Source organism: Pseudorca crassidens, chromosome X, assembly GCF_039906515.1.
Source record: "Pseudorca crassidens isolate mPseCra1 chromosome X, mPseCra1.hap1, whole genome shotgun sequence".
Taxonomy (NCBI): Eukaryota; Metazoa; Chordata; class Mammalia; order Artiodactyla; family Delphinidae; genus Pseudorca; species Pseudorca crassidens.
Window position 1 is genome coordinate 118,811,189 of NC_090317.1, and position 24,984 is coordinate 118,836,172.

Genomic DNA, 24,984 nt, shown 5'->3' on the forward strand with positions numbered 1-24,984 from the left:
GTGTGGCTTTTGAGCACTTGAGATGTGGCTAATTAGATGGAGGAATTAGATTTTAAATTATAGCTCATTTTAGCTAATTAAAATTTAAAGTCACATGTGAATAGTGGCTACTATACTGCATAGCACAGTTTAGAATGCACTTTATTTTTTTTTTAAGTGTTTAAAACCGTCCCCACAGTTTGAGTCATAGTAATATACACATAACTTCTTTAAAATCACACTGAGCAAAATAAGTTTCATAAAGGTGTTTCAGATCTTATTTAAACTAAATTAGACCTTTTCTATCTACAACATTTCACAGGTCAGTTTTGTTATTGTATCAGTCCAACGTTAAAGACTTTAAATGTCTGCTCATAAGACTTGTTTTTGATAAATGTATCGTTAATATATTTTGTTTTCCAAATAAATACAATGAATAAACATTTAAAATATTCTTAATACAGACGCTTGTTTTTTTAATGTAGTAATTTTATAGAACTTTTACTAATGTCATCTATAGTGTTTTTAATTTAATGATAACATTTTCCAGCCAGTTTCATAAATGTGGCACAGTGAGAATGTTTGGTTTCTTGCTTGATAAGCAAAACAGAAGTAGTTTAACCCAGTAATGATAATTGTGGATATAATTGAAAGGATGTTGAAAACTTCGGAAGTGTTTTGTCCTTCGTGGGTAAAACATAAGTGTTACTAAAGCATATTATTTTATACTTTAATATTTATTTAAATATATGCCAGTATTTTAATTTTGGTCATCAAGGCTTCGATGTTCAGCTCTGGTTTTCGCCTTTCTTTATAGCCCATATCCATATCGAGTAAAGTATTATCTTTGCAGCATTCTGCAACAGTAGCAGTCTAACCACATTCACTCTTGTGTAGGACTAAAAAGCACTTGTCACTCCTTCCTTCACCCTAACTTATTTTAATACGTTAAATGTGCAATGAATTTTTTCACCATGATAAAAAAAATCTGCTCATCCACTTTGAGATGGAATAATTGGTAATCTCAAATAATTAGCAAAATTAATCTGAAAGATTGACGGATGACAGGTTTAAATCTCAGGACACCAACACAGGTGGGCAAGAAACATTTTTCTATAACAACTTAATTTCTATTTTGGTTACACAGCTTTCAGGTAATCTTTCCAGCCCCTTTGGGCCAATCGCCCCGCCCCGCCCCACCCTCGGGAGTCACAGTGGGCAGGGTTCTGTTTTAGCTCACTTGCCTTAGCAGGACCGGGTTGGGTAACGCCAGGCTTTCCAAGCAGGGTGGGCCGGCAACTACTCTCAGCCTCGGCTCTGAATTAATTCCCCCCACTTGGGCGGTAGCACGTGAACCGTCCACGCGATTCCGGCTTTTCTCGGGAGGCTGTCAGCCCCGCCCACCCACCTCTCAGCTCCCGCGCTGTTGGCTGCGCAGCTTCCAGGTGTCCGCTCTTCTGGTGAGACGGGGTCGGGAGACGCTCTCCTCAGCTCCTTGCCTGGGTGGGCAAGTCAGGCTCTAGGGCCAGCAGAAATCCTCGTTTAAGGGTCCCACCGAGTTCCCCGGTCAGAGTGCGGCAGCTGAGCAGGGCGGCTGCTTGGGACTACTGCTCGGGCGCTACAGGTACGAACTCAGCCCAGGTCCAAGTGCTGGTTGTTGCCAGTCCCTCGGCCCCTTCTCGGTCACAGGCAGGTTCCCACCGGGGAAGCCCTGTGGGGCGAGACTGGAGTAGGGGCTCCCACACAGTGACCCACAGTGCTGGGCGAGCTGGCTTCTCCCCCCAAGCCCGCCCTTTTCGCACTGGAGGACCCGGAGGCTCAGGGGAGACGACCGTGTGGGGCTGCGCTGGCCTGGGGGAGGGGCAGTGTGGTGTGTGTAGCCGCTTCTCTGACCTTTCTATGCCGTCTGTCTTGGTCTCTGCTGTGCAGAGGGTGCTTCCGCCTCACCCTTCACCCCCGCGTTCTAGGCTGCTCTCAGTGGTGTCCAGTTAACCAATGGTCGTTGGTTGTTCCTGAGAGGGTGAGCGAAGTCGGAGTGACGTGTGACGCCAACTTGGTGACGTCACCCTTAGTCTCCGATTTCAGCCTCCACGTGCTGGAGTGGAAACTTAGCCTTAGTCACACAAGGCTTGTGAGTTTCCCAGAACTACAAGGAGAGAACCGTGAACGGAGATAGGTTTGGGAGAATACCAGCTGGCAGGGGTTTTCATCAGAATTGCTCCTATGTTGTAGGGGGTCTTACACAGTGCCAGGGCTGGGGGGAGGGTTTCAGAATCAGTTTCTGGTCATTTTTCTTAGCCATCAGCTGAGATAGTTATTTGTCCCATCTGCTCCTTAGTCGTTGGCTCAGAACCATCCTCATTTCTGTCCACAAGACCCGTCAGATGGAGCAGCTCTTATCTCTGCTCCTTCCAGGTTCCCCTGGAGCTCATGGGAATTGTTTTGTTGCCGCTTCATTATTTTGCATCACGGGAAACGGGTTTTACCCAGTTTTCCATATATTTCTGTTACCGAATTAGGTCGTCTGGACCCCCACTTGGGCCCTAGCCCGGCCAAGGCCCCCCTGCCTCAGGGAGAAGGTTCTTTTTCTGTTCAGGTTCTGACAGCCAAAAACTAAACCCAAGCTGAGATCGAAGCTGAGGGCAATTATGCTTGAGGGCAAACATAATTGAGTGGCCTGAGGATGGAGAAGCGGGAACTTAGGTCGCCAATCAACTTCTCACCTGGGTGATGGTTAAGACAAGATTTTAAGGGCAAGGTTAATGAGAGGGAGTCATATACATTGATTTTTCTGGGAATAGGTGGGGTTCTTCCTGGAACTGGGATGCCACCTCTTTTCTGCCCTTGTATGGTCCTTTGGCATTTGGGTCTGAAGCAGGTCAAACCATCATGGTGAGGACAGGCAGAGATCTTACGATTACAATGAGATGCTAATGAGCTGCAGGGCAACCTTTGTCCCACTTTTGAAGCTGAATAAGTTTCACCAGTTTTCTTGCGGATGGACTCTCTTGTTCTTGTCCTGTGAACACAGCTAGAGGATATGCTTTTCTGCAAGTTTACTTGTTTCTGGGGCAACAGCTTTGGTAACACTTCCATGCAGGACCAGCTACATAATTCTTAGGGCCCAATACAAAATGATGAATTCAATTTTGATACCATTTAAATAGCACGGTTTTAATTTTTAACATTTTATTTTGGGATAATTTTGGATTTACAGAAGAGTTGCAAAAATAGTACAGAGAGTTTCCATACATCCTTCACCCAGCTTCCCCTAATGTTAACAGCTTACGTAAATGTGATACAGTTATCAAAACTCACAAATTAACATTGGTACAATGCTATTAACTCCAGACTTTATTTGTATTTCACCAGGCTTTCCGTTAAAATTCTTTTTTGCTTCCAGGAGTCAATCCAAGATTGACTTTTTTAAAATTTTATTTAATTCTCATGTCTCCTTAGTCTCCTCCCATCTGTGGCAGTTCTCAGTCTTTCTGTTCTTCCTGACCATGACACTTTTGAGGAGTACTGGTCAGTCATTTTGTAGAATGTCCCTCAATTTGAGTTTGTCTGATGTGTTCTCATGATTGGACTGAGGTTTTGCATTCTTGGGAAGAACACCCCAGACATGATGTGCTCTTCTCAGTATCACAGCCTTTTGAATTTTTCAGTGAAACAGCTATAAGAAGGTTCAGTGGTTTTCCCCAAATCATAGAGCTGCTAGTGCCAAAGCCAGGGCTAGACCTCAAGTCTCACTTTTATGCTAGGATTGTTAGTACAAACCTGTAAATCCTTTCATGTATTTTTCAATACTACTGAATTATTCAGCAGTTGCCTTCTAGGATTGTGACTGCAGAGTCCTTGTTTGGCCCCTGCACAATGAAGTAGGGGAAAGGGGAGACTGGACAATCAATGGACAGAAATCCTACAAGAAAAATGGTACAGTTGACCCTTGAACAACTGGGGGTTAGGGGCTCTGACCCTCTGCAAAGTTAAAAACCCATGTATAATTTATAGTTGGCTCTCTCCGTATACCTGGTTCCTCTGTACATGCAGTTCCTCCAAATCTGAGGTATCGTATCTGCGGATTCAACCAACCGTGGATTGTGTAGTACTGTAGTATTTACTATTGGGAAAAATCCACGCATAAGTGGACCCGCACAGCTCAGACTTGGGTTGTTCAAGGGTCAGCTGTACTTTCAAATGCTGGGAAGTTGAACACTTGCTCAGTGTCCCTGCCACTTCATGGACGGCAGGGGTGATGGTCACCACGTAGTGAGCCCCAGCTGTGTGCCAGGTCTCAACTCAGCATCACCACCTCCCCCTTCTAGAATCTCTGCTTTGCAGAAGAGAAGCTGAGAACCACATTTCCCAGAACCCCTGTCTCAGTATAGTTCTGGTTTAGAGTTTGTTGATGAGAGGAACTGGCCTGAAGTTTGAAGGTAGAAGAAAAGAAGCCGTTTTTCTCCACAGCTGGGACATATGGGCAGACTGAGATTTACAGAAGCTTCCTGAAGAACTCATGAGAATCACAAACTTCACCGCTGCAGACGCGTCAGTGTAGGGTTGGGGATTTTCAGAGATTCTTCATCAGCTTCCCAGTAATCTTGTGAGAATTTTCCACCTTGGTGCTTCAAGCTGAGGTCTCCAGTGTCTGTTTCCTTGATCTTTGGTGGCACTGTCTTTGACCTTGTCTTTCCTACCTCTTTTAACAGTCCTGTAAACCACTAATTCCTGAACTTCTTGATGGCAAAGGTTGTGTCATCAGTGCCTAACATAGTAGTCTGGGATTAGTAGGTGCCCAATAAACAAAGGCATTCCTCGTTCACCTTGTCTTACTATGCTTGAAATTCTACCATTAGTTTGATTTCTTTGGTTTGAGCCTAATTTGACCTTTCCCCTTGTTACGGTACAAGTTCTGTCTATTCGTCTTCTGTGCCTTCATGTAGCTGAACTTGTTAAATCCATTCCTCAAAGTTGGTTTGATTTGGAGTGTGAGAGAGCATGAGGACTTCTTAGTCTTGAGACTTCTATGCAGAGATAAATGTGCAGTAAGGGTTGCAGCATCCTCTGTAACAAGATAAAAAATTAGAAACAATGTGTTAAAGAATAATTTTTTAAAAGGTAAAATATGCCTCATGTACAGATATAAAAGGAACACGTTAGAGATTTTATTAACTCATTACTAATGAGGGAACTCGTTAGATGTCACAACCATTTTAAAGGACAATCCAAAGAACAGACACATTTACAGATTAGAAATATTGAAATTAAAGTGCAAATGAAGAAAAAATTGGCTTTTCCCATAACTGGGGAGGAAAGTCAATTGAATCTTCACCAGACAATTTATTTGCACGTCTATAGATAAGAATTATTTTGCATTGCTATCAGTTATATACAATTTATAGAATGGAAAATCAGAATCAGATAACCAAGAGCAGTGTTCTCTAAACAATGTACAGTTTTCCACTGAAGCACAAAATTTTCCCTATGAGTGTAAATATCCATTAATAGATAATGGTAACATAAATTAAGAAACTGCTACTACAGTGGGAAAAGTGTGCATCCATTAAAAAGAATGTGGCAAATACTAATGTGAAAAGCAAGCCCTAGACTGAAAATATTCACAATACATGTGTCTGATAGAGGACTGGTATCCATTATATGTTAAAAATTCTATAAATTGATAACAAAACGATGAGCAACCCAATTTTAAAATGGGCAAAATTCTTGAATGGGCACTTCATAAAAGAAGATACAGGAATGGCCAATAAGCACGTGAAAAAGTGCTCAATATCACTGGTCATCAGGGAAATGCAAATTAAAATTGTGAGGCGATACCAGCATGCATCCACCAGAATGGCTAACAATGCAAAGGACTGACAATGCAAAGTGCCGGAGAGGATTGGAACAATTGGAACTCCATACACTGTTGGTAGGAGTATAAAATGGTTTAGTCTCTGTGGAAAAATGCTTGGTAGTCTCTAATAAAGTTAAACATACACTACCTATGACCCAACAATTATAAGTATATTCTCAAGAGAAACGAGTGCACATGTCCACAGAAAAGTTTCTAAAAGAATGTTCATAGTAGCTTCATTCACAAGAGCCCCAAACTGAAAACAACCCCAATTGTAGTGGGAATACCACTCAGCAACAAAAACAAAAAAAACGCAAAACTACCGATATGTGCAAAAACATGGATGAATCTCAAAGGTATTATGTGGCATGAAAGAATCCAGACACAGAAGAATAGTTACTATATGAGTCCGTGAATGTGAAGTTTCATAGGAAAACTAATGCTTGGTGTTGGAAGTCTGAGTAGTGGTTACTTCTGTGGGCAGTGGTATTGACTTAAAGGGGTATGAGCGAATCCTTCTGAGGAGGTGGAAATTCTACATATTGATCTGGATGGTGGTCACACGAGGATATACAGTCCTCAAGCTGTACTTATGTGCATTTATTGTATATAAATCATTCCTCAACAAAGTACTATTGAAAAAAAGAATGCAGTCTACATAAACTGATTTAAAATTTGTCCTGACTCACAAAGACATATCTCTTAAGTTCAGACAGCAAGTCACAGAACAGTAAATGTAATGTAATTCTATTTGCATTATTAAAAACCATTTATGTGTGGTTATGGGTAATACGTGAATGCATCACAAAAGACTAAAGATACTTGTCTGGATGTTTACTGTGGCTTTTCTGGGCAGTGGATAAGAGTAGGTGTGGAGAGGCTTTATTGTTTGGATCATTTACAATGTAAATGTACGCATAATTTAAAAAGGCTAATTTTAATTCAAGTAATATTCACAGAGAATGGAATACGTGATCTAAAAGAAAAGTGCTGAAAGGGACCGTTATGCAGTTGGGACCAGGCTGGCCCTGAGATCTCAGCTGGACATATTTTCAGAAAAGGTTCCATTGGCAAATAGAGGGATTTTAGTCAGCTCTAAGTAAAGCCAGCGCCAAAGATCTTCTGTGAATCCACTCTAGTACAAAAATACAGTTTGGGGTTTGGCCCTCTAGCATTGTGTCTTTCACACTGCAGGTCATTTCCCATCAGTGGTGGTGACGTCAGTTTAATGAGTTGGGACTAGCATTTTAAAAAAATGAAATAGAAAATATCAGAGGGCGGTATTATTTTGGAAAATGTTTGTCTTAGTTGGGAATCTATACTGTATTTAGGAACTGGGTTGCCATGTAAAATGTGGTTTCTTATTCAGGTCACAATTCAAAAAGATGTGGAATCTACTGGCTGTAGTAACTTTAGCTCTGCTCTGCTTAGTTCACTGCATTGACAAGTGCAGGGTGACTGGTTTTTCCCTTGACTTGTAATTTAGAGATTTGAGGGGCAGTCCATGGGAGGGGGAATGACTCCCTCTGGCTACAAGGAGAGCACTAGCCTCCCTTCAATCTGAGTCACAAGTGATACCATCAGGGATGGTCTTTGGCATCCAGATCAGGCTTGGGAAGCAGGGGCTGGACCACAGTGGGTTGTGTTTAGTGGAATGAACTTCCTTGTTCTTACATTCCACCTGTCACATGACCCTTGAAATACTTGCTTTTTAATCCTTGAAATCCATGTTGTTTTAAACAAAAGCTATTTTAGATGTCTGTTTAAAGGAAATGCCAGCGTTCGAGATGTAGGCAACGGTAGGTTTCTTTTCTTTTCCCATCTCAAACACAGGAAGAGTGATGTGTGTGCACGCGCCCGTACACGTGTGTGAGAAAGCACGCGCGCGTGCGCCAGAGAGAGAGAGAGAGAGAGAGGAACATATATATGCATGCTCATGGTCCAGTATATCATCCTTATCCCTAAATGGCCAGATAAAGGCCCTGCCTAACAGATATCTGACTTGGACAGGACCGTTCAAGCCCAGCTTGAGGAGGCACTTGTACATTTGCATTGCTAACATAATCATTTCTGAAGGATGTTGATACTTCAAGTTTTTAATGGCACCATTTAAGTGAATTTCCAAGTAAGTCACTTTCTTAAAAGTGATGTTCCTGAAATAAAATGTACATTTTAGTGGATATCACTTTATTAGCGCTTTTGTTTTCAAATTAATTGGTTTACTTAAGTGATGAATGATGTCTATTTAAGGAAGATATAACACATTGATGTGTTTTTGTGGTGCCTGACAATGCAGTATCCTGTACTTATACTTACTTACTGGGCTCCTAGAGTAATTATTGTTTTAACACCCTTTTGATCTGCCTAAAAATACTAATAAGAAAAGCTGTTACCAAATTTACAAACTGTGGGCTTGAGAACAGAAGTGTTCACATAGGCACACTTCCCAGCTTGTCAATTACTAAAGGATATTAACCAATTCATAGACCTTAGCATGTATCTGCGTATGCAGGTAGGTATTCTAATGTGTGATGGATGTGATACACAAGGCTATAGAATACTATTTGGGTCTGTTGGTGGGGGGCAGTGGGAGTCAAGCTTTGTTAGTTACTCTTATATTAAAGACTGATCCGTTTTTTCTCAGATGGGCCCGTGCTTTCTAGGTTATTACTCTAGAAAAGTGGTTTTCAAACTTCATTCTAAGAAACCCCAAGGGTTTCACAAATGTTTGATTAGAGTATCATTGAAAACAAAATTGAAAAAATTTAAACCTGTCATTAATGCAGTTATTGTTAATTTTCTTAGGTGTGATGATAGCATTGTGGTGGTGTAGATTGCATTTATTTTTGAGCGATGCCTACAGAAGTATTTAGGAGACGAGTTGATGTCTTCAAACCTACTTTCAAATGGTATAGGAAAAAGAAAAGATAGGGAAAAGAAAGTGTGCTAAAATGCTAATAATTATTGAATCTCAGTGGGAGTATGTGAATGTTGGTGCTGTTAGTCCTTCTGTAGGCTTGACAATTTTCGAAGTAAAAATTTGGGGAAGTATGTGTGTGTGTATATATGACACATATATATGTTATAATATGTATATGTGGAGAGAAAGAGTTAAAATATAGCAAAAGGAGAGTACTTGTTGGATCCAGGTGTAGGCTACATGGGTATTTGTTGCATCTTCAACTGTCTGAGATGCTGAGACAGATGTTTACCTGCAGAAGTTAATGCTGGAGTGCTCTTGTGGGGGAATGAAGGCAGCAGGATTCAGCAGGGGGAGGAGTCAGTCACTACTAAGGCTTCAGCTCAAATCATGGGAGCTCTGCAGCTGGGATGGCCCTTGCCTGTTGTCTTCCCTGAGGCAAGGGGGGGTCAAGGCTTTATGCCTCCTCACCCACTGGTCATTGAATGTGAGCTACCCGCTGTTGGGGGTGTGACTTTGGGTGAGGTGGCTCTCTTTGGCTGAGGGCAGTTCCCAGATGGGGCCTCAGCAGAGAGCTGTCAGCCTCAAACACAGCAGCTGGGGGATGAGCGTGTCTGTCCTGAAGGCCAGGGCTGGGTGGCTCACCACAGCATCCACCACACCGCTTTTCTTTCTGGCATGTCAATTTGTTTATTGGAGTCACATTCTTTTTTTTTTTAATTAAAAAATTTTTTTTTGGCTGCGTTGGGTCTTCATTGCTGTGCGTGGGCTTTCTCTAGTTGCGGCGAGCGGGGGCTGATCTTCGTTGTGGTGCACGGGCTTCTAATTGCAGTGGCTGCTCTTGTTGCGGAGCACGGGCTGTAGGTGTGTGGGCTTCAGTAGCTGTGGCACACGGGCTCAGTAGTTGTGGCTCGCGGGCTCTAGAGTGCAGGCTCAGTAGTTGTGGTGCACCGGCTTAGTTGCTCTGCAGCATGTGGCATTGTCCTGGACCAGGGCTTGAACCTGTGTCTCCTGCATTGGCAGGCAGATTCTTAACCACTGTGCCACCAGAGAAGTCCTGGATTTCGGCTTTTAAAACATGGATACACGAGGCGCTCCAAGATGGTGGAAGAGTAGGACGTGGAGATCACCGTCCTCCCCACAAGTACATCAGAAATACATCTACACGTGGAACAACTCCTACAGAACACCTACTGAACGCTGGCAGAAGACCTAAGACCTCCCAAAAGGCAAGAAACTCCCCACGTACCTGGGTAGGGCAAAAGAAAACAGAAAAAACAGACAAAAGAATACAGACGGGACCTGCACCAGTGGGAAGGAGCTGTGAAGGAGGAAAGGTTTCCACACACTAGGAAACCCCTTCGCGGGCGGAGACTGCGGGTGGTGGAGGGGAAGCTTCGGAGTCACGGAGGAGAGCGCAGCAACAGGGGTGCGGAGGGCAGAGCGGAGAGATTCCTGCACAGAGGATTGGTGCCGACCTGCACTCACCAGCCCGAGAGGCTTGTCTGCTCACCCGCTGGGGCAGGTGGGGGCTGGGAGCTGAGGCTCGGGCATCAGAGGTCAGGTCCCAGGGAAAGGACTGGGGTTGGCTGCGTGAACATAGCCTAAAGGGGGCTAATGCACCATGGCTAGCTGGGAGGGAGTCCAGGAAAAGGTCTGGAACTGCCGAAGAGGTAAGAGACTTTTTCTTGCCTCTTTGTTTCCTGGTGTGCGAGGAGAGGGGATTAAGAGCGGCCCTTAAAGGAGCTCCAGAGATGGGCACGAGCCGTGGCTATCAGCACGGATCCCAGAGACGGGCATGAGACGCTAAGGCTGCTACTGCAGCCACCAAGAAGCCTGTGTGTGAGCACAGGTCACTCTCCACACCTCCCCTCCTGGGAGCCTGTGCAACCTGCCACTGCCAGGGCCCCGTGATCCAGGGACAACTTCCCTGGAAGAATGGACAGCGTGCCTCAGGCTGGTGCAACGTCACGCCGGCCTCTACCACCTCAGGTGCGCCTCGCACTCTGTACCCCTCCCTCCCCCCGGCCTGAGTGAGCCAGAGCCCCCGAATCAGCTGCTACTTTAACCCCGTACTGTCTGAGCGAAGAACAGACGCCCTCAGGCGACCTACACACAGAGGCGGGGCCACATCCAAAGCTGAGCCCCGGGAGCTGTGCAAACAAAGGAGAGAAAGGGAAATCTCTCCCAGCAGCCCCAGAAGCAGCGGATTAAATCTCCATAGTCAACTTTATGTACCTGCATCTGTGGAATATATGAATAGACAACGAATCATCCCAAATTGAGGAGGGGGACTTTGGGAGCAACGATATATATATATATATTTTCCCCTTTTTCGCTTTTTGTGAGTGTGTATGCGTATGCTTCTGTGGGTGATTTTGTCTGTATAACTTTGCTTTTACCATTTGTCCTAGGATTCTGTCTGTCCGTTCTTTTTAGTGTAGTTTTCAGCGCTTGTTATAATTGGTGGATTTGTTTTTTGTCTTGGTTTTCTCCTCTTTCCTTCTTTTTTTTTAATTAAAATTTTTTTAATAATTATTTTTTGTTTTTATCTTAATACCTTTTATTTTATTTTATCTCCTTCCTTCCTCCCTCCCTCCCTCCCTCCCTCCCTCCCTCTCTCTCTCTCTTTCTCTCTTTCTCTCTTTCTCTCTTTCTCTCTTTCTCTCTTTCTTTTCTCCCTTTTATTCTGAGCCGTCTGGATGACAGACTCTTGGTGCTCCAGCCAGGCATCAGGGCTGTGCCTCTGAGGTGGGAAAACCAAGTTCAGAACTTTGGTCCACCAGAGACCTCCCAGCTCCACGTAATATCAAATGGCGAAAATCTCCCAGAGATCTCTGTCTCAATGCCAAGACCCAGCTCTACTCAACAACCAGCAAGCTACAGTGCTGGACACGTTATGCCAAAACACTAGCAAGACAGGAGCACAACCTCACCCACTAGCAGAGAGGCTGCCTAAAATCATAGTAAGGTCACAGACACCGCAAAACACACCACCAGATGTGGGCCTGCCCACCAGAAAGACAAGATCCAGCCTCATCCACCAAAACACAGGCACTAGTCCCCTCCACCAGGAAGTCTACACAACCCACTGAACCAACCTTAGCCACTGGGGGCAGACACCAAAAACAAAGGGAACTACGAATCTGCAGCCTGTTAAAAGGAGACCCCAAACACAGTAACTTAAGCAAAATGAGAAGACAAAGAAACACACAGCAGATGAAGGAGCAAGGTAAAAACCCACCAGACCTAACAAATGAAGAGGAAATAGGTAGTCTACCTGAAAAAGAATTCAGAATAATGATAGTAAAGATGATCCAAAATCTTGGAAATAGAATGGAGAAAATACAAGAAAAGTTTAACAAGGAACTAGAAAAACTAAAGAGCAAACAAACAGTGATGAACAACACAATAAATGAAATTTAAAATTCTCTAGAAGGGATCAATAGCAGAATAACTGAGGCAGAAGAACGGATAAGTGACCCGGAAGGTAAAATAGTGGAAATAACTACTGCAGGGCAGAATAAAGAATAAAGAATGAAAAGAATTGAGGACAGTCTCAGAGACTTCTGGGACAATACTAAATGCACCAACATTCAAATTATAGGGGTCCCAGAAGAAGAAGAGAAAAAGGAAGGGACTGAGAAAATATTTGAAGAGATTATAGTTGACAGCTTCCCTAATATGGGAAAGGAAATAGTTAATCACATCCAGGAAGCACAGAGAGTCCCATACAGGATAAATCCAAAGAGAAACACGCCAAGACACATATTAATCAAACTATCAAAAATTAAATACAAAGAAAAAATATTAAAAGCAGCAAGGGAAAAACAACAAATAACATACAAGGGAATCCCCATAAGGTTAGCAGCTGATCTTTCAGCAGAAACTCTGCAAGCCAGAAGGGAGTGGCAGGACATATTTAAAGTGATGAAAGGGAAAAACCTACAACCAAGATTACTCTATCCAGCAAGGATCTCATTCAGAATCAATGGAGAAATTAAAACCTTTACAGACAGGCAAAAGCTAAGAGAATTCAGCACCACCAAACCAGCTTTACAACAAATGCTAAAGGAACTTCTCTAGGCAGGAAACATAAGAGAAGGAAAAGACCTACAATAACAATCCCAAAACAATTAAGAAAATGGTAATAGGAACATACATATCGATAATTACCTTAAATGTAAATGGATTAAATGCTCCAACCAAAGGACATAGACTGGCTGAATGGATACAAAAACAAGACCCGTACATATGCTGTGTACAGGAGACCCATTTCAGACCAGGGACACATACAGACTGAAAGTGAGGGGATGGAAAAAGATATTCCACGCAAATGGAAATGAAAAGAAAGCTGGAGTAGCAATTCTCATATCAGACAAAATAGACTTTAAAACAAAGACTATTGCAAGAGACAAAGAAGGACACTACATAATGATCAAGGGATCGATCCAAGAAGAAGATATAACAATTATAAATATTTATGTGCCCAACATAGGAGCACCTCAATACATAAGGCAAATACTAACAGCCATAAAAGGGGAAATCAACAGTAAGACAATCATAGTAGGGGACTTTAACACCCCACTTTCACCGATGGACAGATCATCCAAAATGAAAATAAATAAGGAAACACAAGCTTTAAATGATACATTAAACAAGATGGATTTAATTGATATTTATAGGGCATTCCATCCAAAAACAACAGAATACACTTTCTTCTCAAGTGCTCATGGAACGTTCTCCAGGGTAGATCATATCTTGGGTCACAAGCCAAACCTTGGTAAATTTAAGAAAATTGAAATCGTATCAGGTATCTTTTCTGACCACAGTGCTATGAGACTATATATCAATTACAGGAAAATATCTCTAAAAAATACAAGCACATGGAAGCTAAACAGTACACTACTTAATAACCAAGAGATCACTGAAGAAATCAAAGAGGAAATCAAAAAATGCCTAGAAACAAATGACAATGAAAACATGACGACCCAAAACCTATGGGATGCAGCAAAAGCAGTTTGAAGAGGAAAGTTGATAGCAATGCAATACTACCTCAAGAAAGAAGAAACATCTCAAATAAACAACCTAACCTTACACCTAAAGCAATTGGAGAAAGAAGAATGAAAAACCCCCAAGTTAGCAGAAGGAAAGAAATCATAAAGATCAGATCAGAAATAAATGAAAAAGAAATGAAGGAAACGATAGCAAAGATCAATAAAACTAAAAGCTGGTTCTTTGAGAAGATAAACAAAATTGATAAACCATTAGCCAGACTCATCAAGAAAAAAAGGGAGAAGACTCAAGTCAGTAGAATTAGGTATTAAAAAGGGGAAGTAACAACTGACACTGCAGAAATACAAAGGATCGTGAGAGATTACTACAAGCAACTCTATGCCAATAAAATGGACAACCTGGAAGAAGTGGACAAATTCTTAGAAATGCACAACGTTCCATGACTGAGCCAGGAAGAAATAGAAAATATAAACAGACCAGTCCCAAGCACTGAAATTGAAACTGTGATTAAAAATCTTCCAACAAACAAAGGCCCAGGACCAGATGGCTTCACAGGCGAATTCTATCAAACATTTAGAGAAGAGCTAACACCTATCCTTCTCAAGCTCTTCCAAAATATAACAGAGGGAGGAACACTCCCAAACTCATTCTACAGGCCACCATCACCCTGATACCAAAACCAGACAAAGATGTCACAGAAACAAAGAAAACTACAGACCAATATCACTGATGAACATAGATACAAAAATCCTCAACAAAATACTAGCAAACAGAATCCAACAGCACATTAAAAGGATCATACACCATGATCAAGTGGGGTTTATCCCAGGAATGCAAGGATTTTTCAATATATGCAAATCAATCAATGTGTTACACCATATTAACAAATTGAAGGAGGATAACCATATGATCATCTCAACAGATGCAGAGAAAACTTTTGACAAAATTCAACACCCATTTATGATAAAAACCCTCCAGAAAGTAGGCATGGGGGAACTTTCCTCAGCATAATAAAGGCCATATATGACAAACCCACAGCAAACATCGTCCTCAATGGTGAAAAACTGAAACCATTTACACTAAGATCAGGAACAAGACAAGGTTGCCCACTCTCACCACTCTTATTCAACATAGTTTTGGAAGTTTTAGCCACAGCAATCAAAGAAGAAAAGGAAATAAAAGGAATCCAAATCGGAAAAGAAGAAGTAAAGCTGTCACTGTTTGCAGATGACATGATACTATACATAGAGAATTCTAAAGATGCTACCAGAAAACTACTAGAACTAATCAATGAATTTGCTAAAGTTTCAGGATACAAAGTGAATGCACAGAAATCTCTTGCATTCCTATACGCTAATGGTGAGAAATCTGAAAGTGCAATTAAGAAAACACTCCCATTTACTACTGCAACAAAAAGAGTAAAATATCTAGGAATAAACTTACCTAAGGAGACAAAAGACCTGTATGCAGAAAATTATAAGACACTGATGAAAGAAATTAAAGATGATACAAATAGATGGAGAGATATACCATGTTCTTGGATAGGAAGAATCAACATTGTGAAAATGACTATACTACCCAAAGCAATCTACAGATTCAATGCAATTCCTATCAAACTACAACTGGCATTTTTCAGAGAACTAGAACAAAAAATTTCTCAATTTGTGTGGAAACACAAAGTACCCCGAATAGCAAAAGCAATCTTGAGAACGAAAAATGGAGCTGGAGGAATCAGGCTCCCGGACTTCAGACTATACTACAAAGCTACAGTAAGACAGTATGGTACTGGCACAAAAATAGAAATATAGATTAATGGAACAGGATAGAAAGGCCAGAGATAAACCCACGCACATATGGTCACCTTATTTTTGATAAAGGAGGCAAGAATATACAATGAAGAAAAGACAGCCTCTTCAACAAGTGGAGTTGGGAAAACTGGACAGCTACATGTAAAAGAATGAAATTAGAACACTCCCTAACACCATCCACGAAAATAAACTCAAAATGGATTAAAGACCTAAATCTAAGGCCAGACACTATCAAACTCTTAGAGGAAAACATAGGCAGAACACTCTATGACATAAATCACAGCAAGATCCTTTTTGACCCACCTCCTAGAGAAATGGAAATAAAAACAAAAATAAACAAATGGGACCTAATGAAACTTAAAAGCTTTTGCACAGCAAATGGAACCATAAACAAGATGAAAAGACAACTCTCAGAATGGGAGAATATATTTGCAAATGAAGCAACTGACAAAGGATTAATCTCCAAAATTTAGTAGCAGCTCATGCAGCTCAATATGAAAAAGCAAACAGTCCAATCCAAAAATGGGCAGAAGACCTAAATAGACATTTCTGCAAAGAAGATATACAGATTGCCAACAAACACTTGAAAGAATGCTCAACATCACTGAGCATTAGAGAAATGCAAATCAGAACTACAATGCGATATCATGTCACACCAGTCAGAATGGCCATCATCAAAAAATCTAGAAACAGTAAATGCTGGAGAGGGTGTGGAGAAAAGGGAACCCTCCTGCACTGTTGGTGGGAATGTAAATTGATACAGCCACTATGGAGAACAGTATGGAGGTTCCTTAAAAAGCTAAAAATAGAACTACCATATGACCCAGCAATCCCACTACTGGGCATATATCCTGAGAAAACCATAATTCAAAAAGAGTCATGTACCACAGTGTTCACTGCAGCTCTATTTACAATAGCCAGGACATGGAAGCAACCTAAGTGTCCATCAACAGATGAATGGATAAAGAAGATGTGGCACATATATACAATGGAATATTACTCAGCCATAGAAAGGAATGAAATTGAGTTATTTGTAGTGAGGTGGATGGACCTAGAGTCTGTCATACAGAGTGAAGTAAGTCAAAAACAAATAACCATATGCTAACACATATATATGGAATCTAAAAAAAAAAAAGTGGTCATGAAGAACCTAGGGGCAAGACGGGAATAAAGACGCAGACTTACTAGAAAATGGAGTTGAGGACACGGGGAGGGGGAAGGGTAAGCTGGGACAAAGTGAGAGAGTGGTAGTGTATATATGGACATATATACACTACCAAATGTAAAATAGATAGCTAGTGGGAAGCAGTCACATGACACAGGGAGATCAGGTCGGTGCTTTTTGACCAGCTAGAAGAGTGGGATGGGGAGGGTGGGAGGGAGGGAGATGCAAGAGGGAAGGGATATGGCAATATATGTATATGTATAACTGATTCACTTTGTTATAAAGCAGAAACTAACACAACATTGTAAAGCAATTATACTCCAGTGAAAACGTTAAAAAAAAAAAAAATAGAACATGGATACAGAGAGTGGGCAGGTTTGCCCAGACAAGATCGCTGCTTTCATGGAAGGTTTCCAGAGGAAGACCAGTCCTCTCTGAAAGTGGCAGTGCTGTTTGGTGTTATAATTCCCACCTGGAGACCCGACTGCAGTCTCAAGGTGCCTTTGGAGAGTTGACCTGTGCAGCTTTTTTAGAGCATACATAGGCAAATCATTTGTGACAACCAAAATATGAAGAATTGCTAACCCCTCCCTGGCCCCATGTCCTTACTAAATGCCAACCTTAAATAGTCTGTTCTTCATTAGTGCTTTCCCCCTCTGCAGTAGCCTAGTACAGCCCTTACTCTGTACTGTAGATAGTGTTGTATTGTAAATAAGGCCATTAGTACCCAGCTATGCACGCTGGGGTGCTCACTAAATACCGTGTTCATTGGTTATATTTTCCCATGAATTCCCTACATTTCAGAAGATCAAAACCGAATGTTAATGACTGATTTTTCTCTGACATTAAGCAACAGGTAGAAATTGTGGAAAACATGGTGCAATTTTTTTTTAGTGTGAAAGATTGTCCTAGTTTGAGTTCCTGTGGAAGTAGATCCCAAGACAAGGATTCAAATGCAAATCATTTAATTGAGAGGTTAAGGAAACACTGGAGTGGGGTGAGGAAATGAGACAGGCATAAAGGAGCTAATATAGGGTGCTACCAGAGCTTCAGCCTGCTGGGGATCTCTGGGAGGTGGTGTAGGAGACTCAGAGTTCTCCCACCTGAGGGTGAGGAAGCTGAAGCATTTCATACACAAATCCTGTCAGCTCTGGGTTGAGGACTGTTGGGAGAACCTTAATTTCGTAGCACTTTCAGCCTGCTGCCCTGGTGGCAAAAATGGGCTTTATGCTAGTGGGTTAGGGATATGGGTGGCCGTTGCAAAGATACTGTTGGATATCCAGAATAACATTGCAGTATCTTTCAGCAAGGTTTGGCACTTCTGTCATTAAAGAATTGTTTTTTTCTGGTGATGGGCAAGAGGCTGGTTTCATTTACTTGAGTTTAGTAGCTGAGAATGATAATACTTTTTCAACCTCACAGGTTTATTGTGAGGATGAAGTGAATTAGTACTAGCTGTGAAAGTACAAGAGAAATGGAAGATGGCAGTTGAAATTATTTGATTGTTTGCAACTGGATAACAAAATGAACCAAGGAAAAACAGTAAACTGGAAAATAAAACTATCACAGTTTTTTTCTCTTTTTATTGTTTTAAGTGGTTTTGCTTCTGAATCCCCAAATGTGGAGTTTCATGTGATTTAGTTTATTTCACGTTTTCTGATTCATCAGAAAGCCTTCTTGGAATGTGACATGTTATCACTTTGGGACCGTGGGCCAGCTGCTCCTGACGTGGCCACATGAAGGCTCAGACTGTTCCAGTCTCTGAACTGAAGAGAACCAACACTGTTAGCATATCTCTCACCACCATGAATGCAAGGTTAGTATTCTCTTTGTAGTCAATTTTTGTAAATGTTACATGTGATCTCAAAATGAGTGTGTATTCTCTATTTGTTGAGTGCAATATTCTGTGTATGAATATTAGATCAAGCTGTGTTTTTAGTGTGGATTAAATTTTCACTGTTTTTAATGTATGTATATATATTGCCCACCTTACTGATAACTTTTCTAGAGAAGCTAACTGAAAATATTCTGTGATGGTGGATCGGTTATAAAAATGTTGCTTTATGTATTTTGAAACTACATTGTTCAATGCATACAGGTTCAAAATTGTTATAGCTTCTTGGTAGATTGTTTTTATCATCTAGTGAGGTCCTGCTTTATTCTTACTGTCTTTCTGCTTTAAGTTCTGTTTTGCCAGATATTAATTTTGCTAGATAGATTTTTGTTGTTATTTGTCTAATATATATTTCCCATTCATTTTATTTTAGCTTATGTATGTCATTGTGTTTTAGGTGTGCCTCCTATAAATAGCCCATATCTAGTTTTTGTTTTTCACCCACCAAATATAAATAGATTTACTTATCTATTAAAGATTAAAAGCATAGATTACTGCTATATTTGGGTTTAATTTTTGCTTTCTTGTTGTTCCTGTTTATTTTTTCATTTTTGTTTTCTTCTGGTTTGGAAGTTATCGATTCTATTTCTTTCTTTATCATTCATTTCTTACTCTCATTTTCCATTGCCTTTTGACCTTCTATGTTGCTGATGAGATGTTTTTTGCAAGGTTGTCTTTCCTTAGCTTGGAATAGAGTAAAACCATGATAAATATTTGTCTTCTGGAATAACATTCACTGCATATTTGAGGGTTGTTGCTGTGTACCTAATGACATATAGTGTATATGTTGCTTTACTCCCTGCTCACAGAGGGTATGGGGCAAATTAGTGAAATCTTCCCAAACTTTCTTTGGCATTTCTATCCACAGTACTTGGCTGACCCTCCCTCTTCTTCCCTTTCTCTTTCCTCATGATTTTTCTCGTGGCCTTTGAAAAGGAGCCTTAAATAGTGACAGGAGTTGAAAGAGGTAGCATGAAGGAAAGTTCAGTATATCAAGTTATGAAGCCTCAGCTACCCAGTTCTGTAAAGTTAATAGTTTTTAAAGGGAACCTCTTTTTTTCTTTCTCTCCATTTGTGTGACAGCTTTGTCCTGTGACACATGCACCTTCAGCTGACTTTCGAAAGCCTGCTATTTTTGAGGTCATAATTTTGACTGATGGGCCTATAATTAGTAAGTGCTCATTAAGTACTCTGTGCTGAGTATTTCTGTGGGATGGTAAAGAATGTTCTTAGCAGCTGCCAGGGTGATAACAGTCCTGCCAATTGGCATGACTCCAAAAGTAACCAAAGAACTTTATTAAGATTAAAAGCAAATGAACAAAGAAGCATAGCAGTAGCTATAGCAGCAACTATGGCAAAGGAGAAAATAGTGTGAAGGCCTCCTAGTCACCAAATCCTTTTTCTCCATAGTGTTCAAAGCTTGATACACTCTCAGCTTTCCTCCCACCCAACTGATGTCATGCCTGTCTCTACTGACTCTTTGTCCTCATGCCTCCTAGTTACAGGTGTTTTCCACATGTTGATCTGGAGTCCTTTTCTCTCTTCTGTGATCCTCCCCCACAAAGAGCATTCCATGCCATTGGCTTCTAATATAAACTTTATGTTGATGCCTCCCAAATCCACATCTCAGGCTTCTACCTAAACTCCAGTTCCACATCTTTAATTGCCTGCTAAATGTTTTCCCCTAGAGGTTCTTCTGAAGCCTTGACTCAAGTATGACTTGAGTATGACTCACCTAACGTCATACTCTTTCCTTAAAACCAGCTTCCACACTTTATGACCCAGCAATTCTACTCTTATATATGTAGACAAAATAAATGTGTGCACAATGAACCAAGAGACATGTGTAAGAGTGTTCATAGAACATGATAGAGACCAAATAGAGATTGACTCAGGAATGCAAAGTCGGGTTAAAATTAGAAAATCCAACAGTTTAATTCATCACATTAATAGAACAAGGAGGGCGGAATCATATGGTAATTTCAATAGCTGTACAAATTCATTTGATAATATTAAATATCCTTTAATGGTAGAAACTCTTAGCAAAGTCAGAGAAGAAGGGAACATCCTTAATCTCTAAAAGACTTACTGCAAACATACTAAATGATAAAATGTTGAAAACTTTCCCTTGGAGATCAGGAACAAGACAAGAATGCCCTGATAACCACTGCAATTCAACATTGTTCAGAGTGTTCTGGCCAGGGCACAAAGCAAGAAAAAAGGCATGAGAATTGTAAAGAAAGAAACAGAAAACTGTCATTATTTGCATATATGATTATATTAATAGAAAATCCAAATGATTTGGCAGATAAACTATTGGAATTAATAACAGAATTTTAGCACAGCCCCTGGATATGAAAGCTCAATACCCCAAAATCCAATGTTTCTCCATACCAGCAAGAAAGAGAAAATGAAATTAATATAAAATACCAAGAAATAAATCTAATAAAGGATGTGCAAGATTCTACAGAAAAAAATGATAAAACCTTATTCTCAGACATTAAAGGAGTATAAGAACAGGGAGATATACAGTAGAAAATATGAGAAAAAAAGATGCCTATTCTCCCCAAATTCATTTCTAAATTTAATGTAATCCAGTTACTGTTTTTTGGTGGAACTTGACAAACTGATTTTAAAATTCATATGGAAATATAAAAGGCCAAGGATAGGCATTACCCTTTTGAAGCAGAGGAGTAAGGGAGAAAACTTGATCCATTGGATAAGAAGACTGTTATAAATCTGTAGTAATCAAGACAATATATTACTTTTTCAGGGATAGAAAAATAGACCATGAAATAGAATGAATAAACCAGAAACATATCCACATATAAGGTCAATATTTGATATATGTTGCACTATAGAAGAGAAATGTCAGTCCTTAGAATAAATAGTACTGCGACAATGGGTAACTGTAATTAAATTAAACCTCTGTCTCCCACCATATCCCCACATCTATTCCAGGTGTATTGAAAACCTAAACATGAAAAATCAAAAAGTTCCTAAAAGATAATATAAAATATCTTCATGAGGTTGGGGGGTAGGGAAGAATTGCATAAACAAGATACAAAAGATACCTATTCATAAGGAAAGGGGAAATATTGATAAATTAGATATTTAAGAATTTCTGTTTGTTAAAGAACACTGTAAGAGTGAAAAGGTAAATCACAGGGTGAGGGAAGGTATTTGCAGCTCACGAAACTGACAAAACTGGTATTTTGGCGTATTAAGAAGTCTCATGTAGGCAAGTCCTGGGGAAAAGGATGGGGGTGGTGCTGACAGACAAATTTGGGGAAAACTGAGACCAAGGAACTTTTGCCTCATTTACTGCTTGGAAGTTTTAGAGGAGTCTGCTGGGCAGAGACCCTTTGCCAACATGGGATGGCTCAGCCTAGTAAAGAGAGGCATTGTCAGACATAGTGAGTGTCTTAGGTCATGTTCACTAGAAGCAGAGCTTGAGACAGGGATTCCAGTGCATGCTCTTTATTGGAGGAATGCTCTCAGGAGAAGGGGAATGAGGGAAGTGGGATAGGGCAGGGGAAGGTGCTAAGCAAGGATGTGTTCTTAGCTTCAGCCTGAAGCCATAGGGAGTTCTGTAACATGAATTGCACCACAGAGCTGTTTCCCCTTGAGGCACGGAGGCCAGAATTCCATACCTGTGGCATTTAGTCACTGGCTGTGGGCTGTACCCCAAAGGTGGGGGTGAGCATAGCTTCCTAAGCAAAAGTGGCTGCTGCTCAGCTGGGGGACATTCTCCAAAGAAGGGGACATTTGTAAGCTATTAGCAACCATCACACAACATCTGGAGGCATGGGTGAATTGGTTTGTAAAAGGCATCACTGTGGAGCACCAAGAGTGTCCTCCGCAGTGAGGACCTGGTTAGCATGTCTGAGTCAATCTCAGTTCCCATGTGGTGTGGATCGTATGTTGGAGCCCAGAAGCCTGCGTGAGGCTGGACCTTACAGGGCACAGTGATCTAGAGCAGAGGATAAAGGGTGAGCTCTGTTCTCAGAGGGTGAGGAGGCGGTTGCGACAGAGACTCAGAGGGATTTCTAGAGATGAGATTGAAACAGCCACAGGGAGAGGATCAATATTCTCCTAGAACACTGAGCCAAAAAACAAAACCAGAGGGCTTCCCTGGTGGCGCAGTGGTTGAGAGTCCGCCTGCCGATGCAGGGGATACGGGTTCGTGCCCTGGTCCGGGAAGATCCCACATGCCACGGAGCGGCTGGGCCCGTAATCCATGGCCGCTGAGCCTGCGCGTCCGGAGCCTGTGCTCCGCAATGGGAGAGGCCACAACAGAGAGAGGCCCGTGTACGCAAAAAAAAAAAAAAAAAACCAGAAACAGAACACAAGTTCACCAGCTGCCAATGCTGACCTTAAGGCCTGCAGGGAACACAGCACAAGAGAATATAAGGACATCTTCTCTCTAAGACCAACCCCATTTTCATCATCCAGGCTCTAGCCTCGAGAAGACCCTAGGGCTTGGAAATAAGTGCCGTTGGGGTTTGTGAAGAATAATATATTAGGTTTTTAAGACATAAACTACATTTACACTGCACATCTGAATTGTAGTGTAAGTGAAATTTCAACACCCACTTTAAAACACAATATGTCCACTAGATTGTTACAGTCAGACACATAAGTGGAATAAACAAAAGTTTGACCTATGACAACAAGATTGTAAACCCTTTGAGAGCAAAGTGGTGAAGCCCACACAGTGAAGTGTTAGATAATTCTCTTTTGTCTCATATTATTTCCCCTAATGAGATTTGAAACTCATCCTCTTTTGTTTCAACCCACACGTGTTACCAAGAGCCACTTGTAAAATTCAAAAGACACCATGGAAAAGGAAACTTGACTAGAAATTGCATTGGGATATCTGTTACTGATTTAGAGAAAAATCATTTTAGACCCACGCCTTACACCACAGTGCCAGATGAATAAAATATGTATAAGAAATTAATTCATAAGGAAAACATTGAACTTTATGAGGTCTCTGGCCTTCTCTATAAGTTTTATAAGCTTTTAAAAATTTATTTATTTATTTATTTATTTATTTTTGGCTGAGTTGGGTCTTTGTTGCTGTGCATGGGCTTCCTCTAGTTGCGGCGAGCGGGGACTACTCTTTGTTGTGGTATGCAGCCTTCTCATTGCAGTGGCTTCTTTTTGTTGCAGAGCACAGGCTCTAGGCACGCAGGCTTCAGTAGTTGTGGCATGAGGGCTCAGTAGTTGTGTCTCGCGGGCTCTAGAGCACAGGCTCAGTAGTTGTGGTGCACAGGCTTAGTGGCTCCGCGGCATGTGGGATCTTCCCGGACCAGGCTCTAACCCGTGTCCCCTGCATTGGCAGGTGGATTCTTAACCACTGTACCACCAGGGAAGTCCCAAGTTTTATAAGCTTTAAAGTGAAAAAAAATCACAATTATAACTGACAATTTCTGACTACATAAAAATTTAAAGCTTTGTATACAAGAAACTAAAAAACACAGGGGAAATATTTTTAACAAATATGGAAAACAGGTTTAATATCTTAGGAAAATTCAAAAGAAAACATTAATACCCCAATAATAGAGAAGAAAAAGACTGGCAATTCCCAATGAGGACCTATGCTAAGTAAAGAAATATATGGGAAAGTGTTAAACTTTTTACTTCAACCTTAAACAAGTTCTTATTGAGTATAATATTATGGGCTAGATACAGTTCTAGGTACTAGTCATTGAAGAATACAAAGCAAATTACTAATTTGATACTAGCAAAACATACTTTCATACACTGCTGATGGAAGTAAAACTACACAATCCCAATTGAATTTGGCCATACCTATCAGGTGATAGTATTGTTTTAAGTCAGGAATTCTACTTTGGGGAGCATATCTCCAAAGGAAAAAGTAATCCCAAGAGGCGAAGAAAACATATGCCTGAAGATGTTCGTCACATTGTATTTTATAAAGAGAGAGGGGGAGAGAGAGAGAAAGAGAGAGAGAGAGAGAGAGAGAGAGAAAGAGAGAGAGAGGGAGGGAGGGAGGGAGGGAGGGAGAGAGGGAGAGAGGGAGAATATATATGAAAGTGCTTAAAGTATTTAGCATTTTTATTGAAGGTTTCTCAAATTAATTTTTCTGTATAATCTTTTTTTCATAGAATATCTATTAAGTTTCTTGAGAACATGGCTTCTGGAAGAAGGGAGCCCCTCATTTTGGTGATCTTCCTCTTAGGGTTATAAAATTAATGATGTGGTTCATTTGGCAATAAGGTTTCAGTTGGGTGAAAAGTTCGGAGCTCAGGCCCACCTAAGCACTAGCCTTTCACCAAGGAGAGAGAGAGAGCTTCTAGAACATAAACAAAGAGGATG

General features: G+C 41.0%; 1 protein-coding gene across 2 annotated transcripts in view; it reads left to right on the forward strand.

Moving 5' to 3' along the window:
- The first annotated feature begins 1,392 nt into the window (after positions 1-1,392).
- The window catches only part of RAI2 (retinoic acid induced 2), a 405,001-nt gene continuing 381,409 nt past the window's right edge, over positions 1,393-24,984 (forward strand). For both annotated transcript variants that reach the window (XM_067722188.1, XM_067722187.1), the window contains exons 1-2: positions 1,393-1,603; positions 18,414-18,561. The gene's annotated coding sequence lies outside the window, so the exon portion shown is untranslated. The remainder of the gene's footprint in view (positions 1,604-18,413; positions 18,562-24,984) is intronic.